Source organism: Palaemon carinicauda, chromosome 3 (genome assembly GCF_036898095.1).
Source record: "Palaemon carinicauda isolate YSFRI2023 chromosome 3, ASM3689809v2, whole genome shotgun sequence".
NCBI lineage: Eukaryota > Metazoa > Arthropoda > Malacostraca > Decapoda > Palaemonidae > Palaemon > Palaemon carinicauda.
Window position 1 is genome coordinate 161,800,198 of NC_090727.1, and position 16,754 is coordinate 161,816,951.

The 16,754-nt window shown below is 32.3% G+C and overlaps 2 protein-coding genes and 1 pseudogene across 2 annotated transcripts in view; 1 reads left to right on the forward strand and 2 right to left on the reverse strand.

The window, feature by feature from the left end:
- The window catches only part of LOC137638744 (uncharacterized), a 15,606-nt gene extending 13,068 nt beyond the window's left edge, over positions 1 to 2,538 (reverse strand). The window contains exon 1 of the mRNA XM_068371086.1: positions 2,433 to 2,538. The gene's annotated coding sequence lies outside the window, so the exon portion shown is untranslated. The remainder of the gene's footprint in view (positions 1 to 2,432) is intronic.
- LOC137638746 (uncharacterized) overlaps positions 1 to 16,754 on the forward strand; it is a 494,402-nt gene that overhangs the window by 71,957 nt on the left and 405,691 nt on the right. The gene's annotated exons all lie outside the window — the stretch shown is intronic.
- The window catches only part of LOC137638745 (uncharacterized), a 17,699-nt pseudogene continuing 1,286 nt past the window's right edge, over positions 342 to 16,754 (reverse strand).

Consider the following 16,754-nt stretch of genomic DNA (forward strand, 5'->3'; position numbering starts at 1 on the left):
TTTGCATATTCCACTTCATAAATCTTTCAGTCAACTCTTAGATCTATACTGTTAGAAAAAAAAAAAAACCGTAATTTTAGTCGGAAATTCTCCGTAAAAATATACTGTTCTCAGTTGTAATTTAGTAAAATACAGGCGACCGTAATTTTTAAATTAATTTGTTATTATCTTATACGGGGTTGGTGCCTGAAATATCACTCCTTAACATTAATATATCCGTTTTTTAAAACGGTAAATTCCTGGCAAAATATATTCCATGATTTTTACCGTTTTTTATGGCAAATTTTTAATAGTGTACATTACTTTGTTTCATTGCATACAATAAATGAGAAGCAGAAAATTGTATTATAATTTATGCGATACTTTTATTCCGTGTTGTTTACATGAAACACAACATCAATAATTATGTTTACTGTACAGAACCGATTAGAACAAGACCACAATAAATGCTATTTTCGGTGCACGATCAATATTTGCAAACACGATATACTGTTGATTCTCATTGCAAGAACAAAACATTGCTACAACGATAAATCAGTTTTATCCCTCGGCGAATATTTATAGCAAGAAGAAAACCTGGGAGAGCAATGCCAGGGGGATCACAACAGCAATTATTGCCCTGCTCGTTGACGCGCCATTGCAGTAGTTTGAATCGCAATAGCAGCTGTGGATACGGCTGTTGTAGCCGAAGTCAGCGCTGGAACAAATCAAGGGTTCCGGGATGTAGTCTGCGCATCCCCTTCGAACGACTTCGTTGGTTCCTGTAATGTTTTAAGAATGTCGTTTTATGAGTAGTTTTCAGATGTGTTAGAGAGAGATTTAATATCTCATTTGTTTCAGTGGGATGAAGGGTAATGGGTTGTGTAGATATATATATATATATATATATATATATATATATATAAATTATATATATATATATATATATTTATATATATATATATATATATATATATATATATTTATATATATATATGTATATAGGCGTATATATATATATATTTATATGTATATATTTATATATATATTTATATATATATATATATATATATATATATATATATATATATATATATATATATATTTATATATATATATATATATTTATATGTATATATATTATATATATATATATATATATTTATATACATATATATTTATATGTATATATTTATATATATATATATAAATATATTTATATGTATATATTTATATATATTTATTTATATATATATAAATATATATATATATATATATATATATATATATATATATATATATATATATATATATATATATAAACAACATATATTTTAACCGTAGGAGGAAGACAAAAGATAGTAAAACAAATGAGTACAGGATTTATTAGGCAGAGATGTAGATGGACGCCGCTTGTCAATTATTTTTAATGTGTTAATGAAGCGTTAATATATCATTTGGTTCAGTGCGATGGAGGATAAGGGAATGTGTAGATGAATTTATATAAATATAGACAAATATATTAAGCGAAGGATAAAGAAAAACTAGTTGGTATGTGATCGGTTAGGCAGAGATTTAAATGGAAACCCATTTCAAGTAGTTTATGGATGGACAGAGCAGAGAAAACAGAATTATTATTATTATTATTATTATTATTATTATTATTATTATTATTATTATTATTATTATTATTATTATTATTATTATTATTATTATTATTATTACTACTACTACTACTACTACTTACTACTTGCTAAGCTACAAGCCTAGTTGAAAAAACAGGATGCTATAAGCTCAAATAATCTAACAAGGAAAATAGCCCTTTGAGGAAAGGAAACAGGGAAATATATAAACTACAAAGAAGTAATGAACAATCAAAATAGAATATTTTAAGAACAGTAACAACATTAAATTAGACAAGGAAGAAAAGAAAGTAGGATAGTTAAACGCAATGCTAATAAATACAATTGTATATATAAACCAAGCTAAGAAGGAATGAAGAATTAGAATGGGAAATAAATACAGTCCAGTAGATAGATCTATAGACATGTAGAAAATCAAGCAGACCAAGTAGTTTTAGACAGATCAAGGCATTTCCCCATTGGATGAATTATGTTTTAAAGCAAGCTATTTTTACGTATATCGTATATATTCTAGCACCACGGAAAAAAAAAAAAACACGCAAAAAATGACACCAACAGCAATATTCATTATAGACAATATTCTGTATGGAGAGAGAGTCTCGCTAGGTGTGGTCCCATTGTACTTACATACCAGCCATAATCGGCTTTTATCTTAACTTTCCTTCGTAACACATCGGAATTTGCACAATTCATTTCACTTGCACATATCACAAGATCAAAATTTTCTTTCAATTTGTAATGAAAAAACCTCGTATAAATGCTTACATAATATACTTATATATCTATATTTACGCACTGAAAAAAACTCACAGATCAAATTTTACTTGAGAAGCACGAGCGGAAGGACCTGGAGGTGGGAATGGTGACAAATAACTTCTTGTGAAGGAATAAATGGGGCTTGGGAGATGAATACCCGTGGGCCACTCATTGAGCTTAACGAGGCGCGTTCATAGAGATCATGTTGCAGGTGGCAGTTTTGCGTTTTTCTTTGGAAGTGTTACGTTTCTACTTCCGCGGTTTTTTTTTAGGATAAGGATGCTGATGTAGATTTTATAGTTATAATTTATTATTATTTTTTTTTTTTTTTTTTTTTTTTTTTGTGGGAAGAGTAATTGTATTTATTTTTGGTGTATATGTCAGTTTTATGTACTAAAGTGCTCAAAAGTTAGCCGTCTTTCTTCTGCAGCTATATTGGGAATCTATTTAGTACACCTGTTTTCAGTACATTTGATACTTTTCAATAAAAGTTTCAATAACAAAATTATTTGTAATTTATATTGGCTACTTTTTATATATATTTTTTTATATTTATGGTTATCTGATTTGGTATATATATATATATATATATATATATATATATATATATATATATATATATATATATATATATATATATATATTAGTTATGATATATAGTTTTCAATATAATTTAAGTAACATCCTTTGTACTTTATATTGGTTATTCATATAGTTTTTATTGCTAAGAGCAATCGCACACGAAAGTCCCTACGTCCACATAGTTCCACCAAAGACCGTTTTCCGTCACCATGAATTGAGAATTGAACACACCCGGGGAGATGTGTTGATGTCTCTTTACTACACCTGGATGGGTGCGGCTTGAACCATTTTTTATGAATGCAGTTACTGACACAGCTAAGCGATGTTAGTTCTGTTTGAGTCTCTCTTCGTAAATAGGAGCAGCAGATACCCGTGCGGAAATGTAGGATGGAATGGCAGTTGAAAGAACAATGTACTAGTCATTTTTATGTGCATATATAAACGTGTCTGTATGTATGTCATCCACATATGTATGTATTGTATGTGTATATGCATATAGGTGCAATATATTTATAGTATGTATATTTTTACATACATACATACTCATAGATATGAAAATATGTATGTTTGTGTGTGTATATAAATGCATATATCAGCAGTGTATAAGTGTGTGTAATTGTGTGTGTATATATATATATATATATATATATATATATATATATATATATATATATATATATATATATATATATTTATGTATGTATGTATGTATATATATATATATTGTATGTATATATATATTGTATGTATATATATATATATATATATATATATATATATATATATATATATATATATATATATATATATATATATATATATATTATATATATGTATGCATATATGTATATATTTTTACGTATATCTATATTCATATATGTATGTAAATATACAAAGAAAGAAGGATCAATTAAAAGGGCTTCAAATCTATATTTGCTATTTAGAAACACATGGCAATTATACGTATGAATAGTGTTAAAAGGAGTTACAAGGATTCCGGATGTCTCAAAGACAATTTAGTCCATCTGCGGAGACTCCAATTGCTCTTTGGTGGAGATATTTAGTTTAAGCATTTAGAGAGTTCCTATGATCTTGTCTAACTTATTCATGAACTCGTTTACCGTGTTCCTGTTTACTACATCCGCTGGGAGTCTATTCCAAGTATATGTTATTTTGTATGTAAAGAAATTTCCACATTGAGTGGTGTTGTATCTTTTCAATTCCAGTTTGTATCCGTTACCTCTGGACTGATTTGTGCTAAGCGTGAATAGATTGTTGTAATCTACATTTATTATTCCTTTAAGAATTTTGAATGTCTCTTTTAACTGTCCCCTTAGTCGTCGAGTTTGTAGATCAAATAATTTCAAACGTTCCATCCTTCGTCTATATCCAAGTTGCCATAGTGTTGGAACTAGTTTGGTGGCCCTAGCTTGTACTGCCTCCAGTCTATCTATATCCTTCTGAATACTTGGAGCCCAGAATTGGACTCCGTATTCTAGATGGGGTCTTACTATTGATGTGTACAGCTGTAGTACAGTCTTTGTTTCTGTATTTGAATTTTATTTTTATGTAACCTATTAGTTTTTGTGCTTTCTTTTCAGCTTTAATGCTCTGTTTGGGAAACTGCAAATTCTTGCTGATAATAATACAGAGATCTTCCTCCTGGTCCACACTTTCTATTTCATTGCCTAGCAGTAAGTAATCTGATTGTGGGCTACTATAATCTATGTGCATGACTTTGCATTCATCACAGTTGAAAGGCATTTGCCATTTTCTGGACCATTCTCCTGGCTTCATTAGAGGTCGCAGCATTTATGCCTAGTTTAGTATCGTCGGCAAATTTAGCTATTCTACTAGTTAACCCTAAAGAGAGAGAGAGAGAGAGAGAGAGAGAGAGAGAGAGAGAGAGAGAGAGGAGAGAGAGAGAGAGAGAGAGAGAGGGGATATTATGTTAGTATCTTTATTAAGACAAAAGTATTTATACTAATCAGTAATTATTTAGCATACCAAATGTAGAAAATCTACACAGAGAGAGAGAGAGAGAGAGAGAGAGAGAGAGAGAGAGAGGAGGAGAGAGAGAGAGAGAGAGAGAGAGGGGATATTATGTTAGTATCTTTATTAAGACAAAAGTATTTATACTAATCAGTAATTATTTAGCATACCAAATGTAGAAAATCTACAGAGAGAGAGAGAGAGAGAGAGAGAGAGAGAGAGAGAGAGAGAGAGGAGAGAGAGAGAGGAGAGAGAGAGAGAGAGCGACACGCAATACCTCACCTGTGATGTTGACGATCTTGAAGCAAGCCGTCCTTGCAATAGCCGTATTTTAGGTTGTCGAGGACCGGATTGGTTACTCTGCAGTCTTGAATTGGCACCACTGCGTTTCCGGTGGCCATGCATTGGTAACACTCCACGGCATGACCTGGGGATCGATTAGATTTATGAAAGGTATATTGAAATTGATGAAAATGATGAGCTGAGAGAGAGAGAGAGAGAGAGAGAGAGAGAGAGAGAGAGAGAGAGAGAGAGAGAGAGAGAGAGAGAGAGAGAGAGAGAGAGAGAATGTTTTTTTATCTAAGCTGACAATATGCAAAAATAGCTGCGCATGCAGATTTATGAACGGTATTTTGAAATAGAAGAAAATGATAAACAGAGAGAGAGAGAGAGAGAGAGAGAGAGAGAGAGAGAGAGAGAGAGAGAGAGAGAGAGAGAGAGAGAGTTTTTTTAGATTTGCTGATATGCAAAAATAGCTGCGCATGCAGATTTATGAAAGGTATTTTGAAATAGAAGAAAATGATAAACTGAGAGAGAGAGAGAGAGAGAGGAGAGAGGAGAGAGAGGAGAGAGAGAGAGAGAGAGAGAGAGAGGTTTTTTTTATATTTGCTGACAATATTATAAAAAAAAAAAGCTGCGCATGCGTGTGAAAAAGGACAGATATATGTCATCGTTGTTTATATGCAAGAAATAATGAGAGAGAGAGAGAGAGAGGAGAGAGAGAGAGGAGAGAGAGAGAGAGAGAGAGAGAGAGAGAGAGAGAGAGAGAGAGAGAGAGAGAGATTTTATCTTAGCTGACAATATGCAGAGAGAGAGAGAGAGAGAGAGAGAGAGAGAGAGAGAGAGAGAGAGAGAGAGAGAGAGTCAAGCAAACTTATATATTTTTCATATCTACGTTGTCGGGGAAAATAAAAACTCTGGAAAACTGAATTGATAAAGTTAGAGAGTTGCAGCGGAATGGAACGACGATTTAAAATGTCAAGGAGTCTGGACAATAGAATCTGGAAATCAGGAAATAGCGGGAATAGTTTTGAACTTTTGCAGGGTTCCAGATTTTGTTTTGCGCTGGAGAATGATTGGGTAAGCGCACTTATATTGTCATCGGGTTATTATTATTATTATTATTATTATTATTATTATTATTATTATTATTATTATTATTATTATTATTATTATTAGCTAAGCTACAACCATAGCTTATAGCGCACTTATAGCGTCCCTCTGATTATTATTATTATTATTATTATTATTATTATTATTATTATTATTATTATTATTAGCTAATCTACAACCATAGTTTATAGTGCACTTATATTGTGATCTGATTATTATTATTATTATTATTATTATTATTATTATTATATTATTATTATTATTATTATTATTATTCTTATTCTTATTCTTATTCTAATTATTAGCTAAGCTACAACCATAGTATATAGCACACTCATATTGTCATCTTATTTTTATTATCACATCCGCCAACGAAGTTGGAAGGATGTTATTTACCGCCTGTTTGTGAGTTTGTTTGTGTGTTTTTGTTTGTTTATGAACAGCTTCCTGACCACAATTTTAATGGTAGAATAATGAAACTTGTAGGGATTAACTATTATGTAAGAAGTTAGAAATGAATAGATTCTGGAAGGTCAAGGTCACGGTCAACAAATGGTCGAGAAATAAGCTGCCATGGCGGAGGTCTGCGCACTACTATGTGCCCCTCTTTATTATTATTATTATTATAGATAAGCTACAACTATAGCTTATAAAGCAGGATGCTAGAAGCCCTACGACTCCCATAGGGTAAAATAGCCCAGTGAGGAAAGGAAATACACAATATATTAGAAGTATTTAATAGAAAAAAAGTGAAAAAAAGCTATTTTAGATTATTCATATATAAACTATAAAGAAAGACATATTTATCCTTATCTTAAGATGTTTTATTTTGAAGGTTATTACTTGTAGTTTGTTTATTTCCCTGTTTCCTTTCTTCACTGGGCTATTTTTCCTTTGTTGGAGCCCTTGGGCTTATAGCATCTTGCTTTTCCAACTAAGGTTATAGTTTAGCTTGTAATAATAATAATAATAATAATAATAATAATAATAATAATAATAATAATAATTGTAATAGTAATTTTAGAGTGGTCGGTAACTGTATGGGTGACCAGAAATATCCTCCACCGTTGACACAAGTTCCTTTACCATCTGTGAGGTGATAGGACTGACATCCTCATACTAAACATGAATTCGTAGAAACTTGCAGCAGATCTTAGGGAATTTGAGTGAGCAGCATTAGACCACACTTAAACTCTCTAAAATTGTTTATAAAGATGAAATTGCCCACATTTCTATCTTATATATAATTTTTTTTTTTTAAAAGAGGCGTGGGAACTCGAATAAGAGTATGTGTTATGAAATTGTACATTCGCTTATTAAATTATACAAAATATAATTTCAACGGATTCGGGTCCTCTTTCCCAGATGATAATACATGACGTGTATCTCTCTCTCTCTCTCTCTCTCTCTCTCTCTCTCTCTCTCTCTCTCTCTCTATATATATATATATATATATATATATATATATATATATATATATATAGGTATATATATGTATATATACACACATATATATAGATATATAATTATATATGTATATGTATATATATGTATATATCTATCTATAATTATAGATATATATATAATATATATATGCTATATACTGTATATATATATATATATATATATATATATATATATATATATATATATATATATATATATATATATAGATAGCTATATGTATATATATATATATGTGTGTGTGTATATATATACATATATAGATATATATATATGTATATATATATATTGATATATATATACATATATATATCATTATATATATACATATATATATGTATATATATATATATATATATATATATATATATATATATATATATATCTTTGTGTGTATGTGTGTGGTTGTTTGTGTGTGATATACTGTATATTTGAATATTGGTTTTCAACAGAACACATGGAAAATTAACTTTGTATATTTTCTAAAGATATAATTCTCGAAAAAAATTTAATTTAACACACACTATATACAGAAGTACAAGAACCAATACTTAAAGTTAAAAATAAGATAAAAAATACTTAAAAGTTAAAAATAAAAACGCCCAATAATTAAAGTTAAAAATAAGACAAAAAAATAACAATACTGTAAGGTTACAAATAAATCCTGGCACGAACATACAAATATGATGTGGGCTGAAGTCATAAAATTGGATACTAGTTTTAGATATTTATTTTCGACATTCTTCAATGTAAAACTGGAAAGAAAAAATGTTCCGGAACTTTCACCTGTCTTAACAGCGATGAGAAGTGTCAGTGCCAGAGATCTCAGTACTGCGTTACTCATTTTCCCCAAGTTGCCAGGAATGCCTGAAAAAAAAAGCATATGAGTAGAAATATGACTTTTGGAACCCTTCTGTCGTGAGTTGACTTCAAGCTATAAAATGAAAATACTATGATTACTCTCTCTCTCTCTCTCTCTCTCTCTCTCTCTCTCTCTCTCTCTCTCTCTCTCTCTCTCTCTCTCTCTCTCTCAGACTTGAACTGTAGAATAAAAACCTGTGATCTCTCTCTCTCTCTCTCTCTCCTCTCTCTCTCTCTCTCTCTCTCTCTCTCTCTCTCTCTCTCTCTCTCTCTTTCCGGGAAATGAAGAAAAGAACATCATATCAGAACAGGAAGGAAGCATGGGAGAATCCATATTATTACCAATATTAAATAATGGGGATGAAACACAAACCATAATAGTAATGAATGCACAGGGTTTAGTCACGAGTAACTCTAAAAGGAAAATAGAGTTCTTAGAAGAACTAACCCAAATTGAAAAAATAGATATATTAAATATAAGTGAAACATGGTATTCCCAAGAGACTGGCAGTGATGACCAGATAAAGGGTTTCCAAACTTATAGATCAGACAGAAAAAATAGGAATCAAGGGGGAACCGCAATATATGGAAGAGACATGAATCAAGGAAAAGTATGTGAAAAATACAGCAACACAGAATGTGAATTGATTGCGGTAGAATTTGAATTTGAAAAACTAATGAATATTGTAGTTTACAGACCCCCAAACACTAAGGAGTTTGACATAATAATAGAAAAAATAGATGATATATGTAGAAACCATAAAGACTGGAATATACTCCTATCCGGAGATTTTAACTTTCCTTTCGTGGATTGGAAAGAACGGATAGAAGAAAGTGGTTGTATGTATACATATATAAAAGATAGTAATAGTAGCACAGAAGATAAGAGGCAATTTGAAAAGCTTCAAGATATGCTATTAGAACATAATATGCAACAAATAAACCACATTCCAACAAGAAAGGAAAATGTCCTAGATCTAGTATTTGTGAATGAGGTGAATTATGTTAAAGAAATAATAGTGTATAACACGGGAATTTCAGACCACAATGTCATAGAATTGATAGTTCATTCCAAAGCAAGTGATCACAGAATTAATAAAAGCACAAAACTTTGGGAAGGATATGGAAAATATAACTTTTACAGTAAGAATATAAAATGGTCAGAAATAAATGAAGAACTGAATAAAGATGGAAAAATGTATTTATAAGTGATAATATACAGGTAAATACGGATATACTGTACAAAATACTGGAGAAAATTGTTGAAAAATATGTACCGAAAAAAAACAATAAACAAAAGACGTGCATACCAAGAGACAGAAGGATCTTATTTCAGAAAATTAAAAAGTGGAAGAAAAATACGGATATACTGTACAAAATACTGGAGAAAATTGTTGAAAAATATGTACCGAAAAAAAAACAATAAACAAAAGACGTGCATACCAAGAGACAGAAGGATCTTATTTCAGAAATTAAAAAGTGGAAATAAAATCTTGCAAAAGAAAAAAATGTGTGGAAAATGAGGGAAATAAAATGTAAGATAGAAAATGCAGAACAAAAGATTATACAGTCGAAAGAAAATGAAAAAAGGGACTTAGAAGAAAGGACACTTCAAAATATAGAAAGAAACCCCAAAGTACTTTACTCCTATGCAAAAAAGATGAATAAAAGGAGAATAGAAATAGGCCCTCTAAGAATTGAAGGACGGCTAACGAATGAAAAAAAGAAATATGCAACATATTAGCAGAAAAATATAAGAGTGAGTTCACACCAAGAATTGCGAATGAGAATAATGAAACAGAAATGAGAGAAGAAAATGTTGAATATCTAACGGATATAGATATTAATGAAGCAGATATTGTCACGGCTATAAACGAAATTAAAAATGGATCGGCAGCCGGACCAGATGGAGTTCCAGCGATTTTGTTAAAAAAAACTGCAAACACTATCGCGAAGCCACTTGCAATACTGCTAAGACAGAGTATAGATATGAGCGAGATATATGTTAAACATAAATTAGCTTATATAACCCCTATCTTCAAAAGTGGATCAAGACTAGAGGCAAGCAATATAGACCTGTTAGTCTAACATCACATATTATGAAAGTGTATGAGAGGGTAATAAAAAAGAAAATAATGAACCATTTGGTCAAAAATAATTTGTTTAATATGGGTCAACACGGTTTCGTACCTGGAAAAAGTACACAGACCCAACTGATAGCTCACTATGAAAACATATACAATAATATGATAAATGAAAAAGACACAGATGTGATCTATCTAGATTTTGCAAAAGCCTTTGACAAGGTAGACCATAACATATTGGAGAAAAAATGAGAAAGCATAATATTGTGGGAAAGATAGGAAAATGGGTAAAAGAATTCCTGCAAAACAGAAAACAGATAGTGGTTGCAAATGACGAGAAATCAGATGAAGCCCAGGTAATATCTGGTGTGCCCCAAGGTACGGTATTAGCTGCACTGCTATTTGTTATTATGATCTCAGACATAGACTGTGATGTTGAAAACTCCGTAGTGAGAAGTTTCGCCGATGACACAAGAATAAGTAGAGAAATTACTTGTGATGAAGATAGGAACTCACTACAAAGAGATCTAAACAAAATATATGAATGGGCGGAGATAAATAGGATGGTATTTAACTCCGATAAATTCGAATCAATAAATTATGGAAACAGAGAAGGAATGGTGTATGCATACAAGGGGACCTAATAATGAGACAATCACAAACAAGGAAGCAATTAAAGACCTTGGTGTAATTTTAAATAGGAATGTTATGCAACGACCAAATAGCAACACTGTTGGCTAAATGTAAAGCAAAAATGGGAATGTTATTCAGACACTTTAAAACAAGAAAAGCTGAACACATGATTATGCTTTACAAAACTTATGTGCGTAGTACACTCGAGTACTGCAATGTGATATGGTACCCACACTACCAAAAGGATATTGCGCAAATAGAGAGTGTACAAAAGGTCATATACTGCTAGAATAGAAGAAGTTAAGGACCTTGATTACTGGGAAAGACTGCAATTTTTAAAACTATACAGTCTAGAAAGGGAGAAGAGAACGCTACATGATAATACAAGCATGGAAGCAAATAGAAGGAATTGCTGAAAACATCATGGAGCTTAAAGTATCAGAAAGAGCAAGCCGAGGTAGATTAATAGTACCAAAAAGCATTCCAGGTAAACTGAGAAAGGCGCACAGGACATTAAACCACTACGCACCAGCATCGATAATGCAGCGACTATTTAATGTGCTGCCAGCTCATCTAAGAAACATATCAGGAAGTGAGCGTAGATGCGTTTAAAAATCAGCTCGATAAATACCTAAGATGCATCCCAGACCATCCAAGACTGGAAGATGCAAAATACACCAGAAGATGTATTAGCAACTCTCTGGTGGATATACGAGGTGCCTCACACTGAGGGACCTGGGGGAACCCAAACAAAAAATAAGGCAATAAGGATAAGGCTCTCAGACTTGACCTGTAAAATGAAAAAACTATGAAATATTCTCTCTCTCTCTCTCTCTTCTCTCTCTCTCTCTCTCTCTCTCTCTCTCTCTCTCTCTCTCTCTCTCTCTCTCTCTCTCTCTCTCCTAGTTCATGAAGTCATATATTCTACAGCTTTCAAGTCCGCCATATTTGTAGCATCGACCAAGGTCAGGTAGTAATAGTAGTAGTAAAAGTAGTGTTCCTAATTACTAAGGGGAGTTGCGTGCCTGATAGAGACTTATCTATGGTTGGGATCTATCTGTTTTTTTTATATAACAGAGAGAGAGAGAGAGAGGAGAGAGAGAGAGAGAGAGAGAGAGAGAGAGAGAGAGAGAGAGAGAGAGAGTTACAAGGATTTTGGTTGTCTCAAAGATAGAATCCATTTGTTCTTTGGTAGAGTGATTTAGTTTAAGCATTTAGAGATTTCTTAGGATCTTGTCTAACTTATTCATACACTCGTTTACCGTGTTTACATCCCCTGGAAGTCTATTCCAAGTATTTGCTATTTTGTATGTAAAGAAATTTCCACATTGAGTGGTGTTGTATCTTTTCAATTCCAGTTTGTATAAGTTACCTCTGGACTGATTTGTGCTAAGCGTGAATAGAGAGTTATGTGGTCTTTTGATTGGCCAGATGGTACTACATTGGAACCTTCTCTCTGGTTGCGGTTAATTTTCCCTTTGCCTACACATATCCACACTGAATAGTCTGGACTATTCTGCACATATTTTTCTCTGTCCTCGTACACCTAACAACACAAATTACCAAACAATTCTTCTTCACTCAAGGGGTTACTGCACTAATTGTTCAGTGGCCACTTTCTTCTTGGGTAGTGTAGAAGAGACTCTTTAGCTATGGTAAGCCGCTCTTCTAGGAGAAGGACACTCCAAAATCAAGCCATTGTTCTCTAGTCTTGGGTAGTGCCATAGCCTCTGTACCATGGTCTTCCACTGTCTTGGATTACAGTTCTCTTCCTTGAGGGTACGCTCGAGCACACTATTCTATCTTATTTCTCTTCCTCTTGTTTTGTTTAAGTTTTTATAGTTTGTATAAGAGATATTTATTTTAATGTTGTTTCTCTTCTTAAAGTATTCTATTTTCTTTTTTTCCTTTCCTCACTGGGCTATTTTCCCTGTTTGAGCCTCTGGGCTTATAGCATCTTGCTTTTCCAACTAGGGTTGTAGCTTAGCTAGTAATAATAATGATAACAATATGCTTTTTTGCCATGCATCTTTTTGCGAGTTGGAGAACTGAGACAGACAATATTAGATAGTGGAAATATTTGGAATTTTTATCCTGAAATAAATTCTTATCAGAGTAATTACTATGATGTAATAGGAAAATACTCTTTAGAACGAACCACTTGTAAACTAGCAGCACTAAGAACCTATGTTTTATCCTCAGTAGAAATATCAGCCAATTAGGCGCACGTGTTAGTAGGCAGTGTATACCTAGACCGTGGGTTTAGCATATCACAGCTGCTAGTCTCATTGCTTTTACTTTACCCAAGCCCGTGGATTAGTAGTAAATTTGTTTTGATCCTGCCTAATGTCAAATTAATTTCATCAAAGCTGTTGTGAGAAGTGGAATTATGGGAGATTGACACATGACGCATATGTATTACTATAAATAGATACATGTATTTAAATAATAGATAGACATGTATTCAAATAATGTTAACCCTATATGTAAATATGAGAGTGAAAGTACATATTTAAACCATATTAACATGGATTGTGTGGGTGAAGTTTCAAGCTCTGTCCTTCCTATATGTACTTGATCGCCATAATCTCGGTGGCATTTTGTTTGTAATACATTCTTGTACATTTGTACGAATTTATGGTTTCAAAGACACGCTTCTCATCAGGCCCATAACAACAACTTGTCTCATGCAATGGATAATGAAGGAACATTGTCTTAAATGTGTAGTTAGTATCTTATTTTTCATTGGTGGTATTTTACTTCTTCTGGTTTAAGTAAATCCTTAATGCTAACCACCACCTACATTTTGTGTTCACCGGACCAGCTTTTGTTTAGATTATCTGTAGTCTTTGAATAATTGTAATAGCTGTTTTATTTCTTCTACTTCCCTATTCATACATTAAGGGGTCGGTTGCCTGATGCACCCTCTCCAATGGCTTCTATCAAAGGCATCCTCTTCCACCAACCTCTTCTCTGCTTTATTTATCTGGGACATTCCATTCCATATTTAACGCTATGTAGAGTTTGCACGGTTATGCCTAACGAACATTTAATAGAAATTAAGTAAAAGGAGAGAGAGAGAGAGAGAGAGAGAGAGAGAGAGAGAGAGAGAGAGAGAGAGACGTGGTTAAGATTCTCGTCTGTGACTGATTTCTCTCCTTTCAAATGCTGCTTTGAACCATCGAGGACGTGCAAGAATGGACAGTGCTTTAGATAAGTAAACAGATTGTCAATTTCATTGTTTAGGTATGCAGGTCACAGGGCAAGTCATGCGCGATTGTTTATTACTTCTGGTAGTTGTCCTTCCTTGCTGCAATGCCCATAGGACTTTATAATAAACTTTTAAAATTCTGTGAGCAATGAAACGTCTGGAACTTTCACTTTTTTATGTTTTGTTATTGATTAAAGGTCTGGAACCTGAACTTTTCAAGTTCTTTGAGCAATTGAAGATCTGGAACTTTCACTTTTCAAGTTTTGTGAGCAATTAAAGGTCGGGAATTTTAACTTTTCAAGTTTTGTGAGCGATTAAATGTCTGGAACTTTCACTTTTCTAGTGTTGTGAGTTATCATAGGTCTGGAACTTTTAAATATTTCAGTTCTGTGAACAATTAAAGGTCTGGAGCTTAAACCTTTCAAGTTCTGTGATCAATTAAACGTCTGGAACTTTAACTTTTCAAGTTCTTTGAGCAAGTAAAGGCCTGGAACTTCAACTTTTCAAGTTTTTTTGAGCAAGTAAAGGTCTTGAACTTCAACTTTTCAAGTTCTATGATCAGTTAAAGGTCTGGAACTTTAACCTTTCAAGTTCTGTGAACAATTGAAGGTCAGGAACTTTAACTTTTCAGGTTCTTTGAGTAATTAAAGGTCTGGAACTGTAACTTTTCAAGTTCTATGAGCAATCAAAGGTCTGGAACTTTTAACTTTTCAGTTCTGTGAGTAATTAAAGGTCTGGAACTTTAACTTTTCGAGTTCTGTGAGCTATTACAGGTCTGGAACTTCAACTTTTCAAGTTATTTGAGCAAGTAAAGGTCTGGAACTTCAACATTTTAAGTTTTTTGAGCAATTAAAAGTCTGGAACTTTAACCTTTAAAGTTCTGTGAACAATTGAAGGTCGGGAACTTTAACTTTTCAAGTTCGTTGTGCAATTAAAGGTCTGGAACTTTTAACTTTTCAAGTTCGTTGTGCAATTAAAGGTCTGGAACGTTTAACTTTTCAAGTTCTGTGAGGAATTAAAGGTCTGGAACTTTTAACTTTTCAAGTTTTGTGAGGAATTAAAGCTCTGGAAAGCGGTTTTCAGAGGTATGGTTGAAAGTAGAACGTGAGTGAAGGTATGATAGAAAAATTCCAGTCATAGTTCCATATTGCAAAAAAGTTAGTTTTACCACATGAATTTTGTATTTTAGCACCATATTTTAAAGCGTAGATTATAATTAATGTTTCCTTGACAGTTTGGTTGATATGGAACGCGTGGCTAGTTCCTTGTTCTAAACTCAAGGTGATAAAGATACAGACGAAGAATTTTAATGTAGTTTATTACTTTGAGCCTTGAATTAATTAAATTCGAGACGGACAATACTGCCTATATTTTTTTCAGTCGTATTTTAATGTTTGATTATTAAAGTTATTAGTAAAATGTTCATAATTTTTCCATTCCAGAATTTGAAACTATTATTATGGTTTTTAATATCACATTTTGGAATTTTTTTACCATGAAACAAATTTACTTTTTCCCTCTCAAGAGCATAATATTTGTTAAAGTATAATAAAGGGATTATTAATATTCAAAGATTTTCATCATGATAAATAAGAGTAGGGACTCACTATAATGTTATTTAAAGAGAATTGTAAATTATGCCTGAAAATAAAGAAAATATGTATTCAGGGACAAAAGGGTATGTATTCAAGACCCCCAAATATATATATCTAAGTAGCATATCTTGAATGTGGCTGAAAATGCTAAACAAAATAAAACTACGTTGATATATGTTTATAAATAGTCCTGGTTTAAACATTAAACCACGTAATTAATAACATATTCTGTACATATTCTCCTCTGTACTCATACAACTAACAACACAAATTACCAAACAATTCTTCTCCACTCAAGAGGTTACTGCACTAATTGTTCAGTGGCCGATCTTCTCTTGGTAAGGGTAAAAGAGACTCTTTAGGTATGGTAAGGAGCTCTTCTAGGAAGACACTCCAAAATCAAACCATTGTGTTCTAGTCTTGGGTAGTGCCATAGCCTCTGTACCATGGTCTTCCACTGTCTTGGGTTAGAGTTCTCTTGCTTGAGGGTATGCTCAAGCACACTATTCTATCTTATTTATCTTGCTTTATTTTATATAGGAGATATTTATTTTAATGTTGT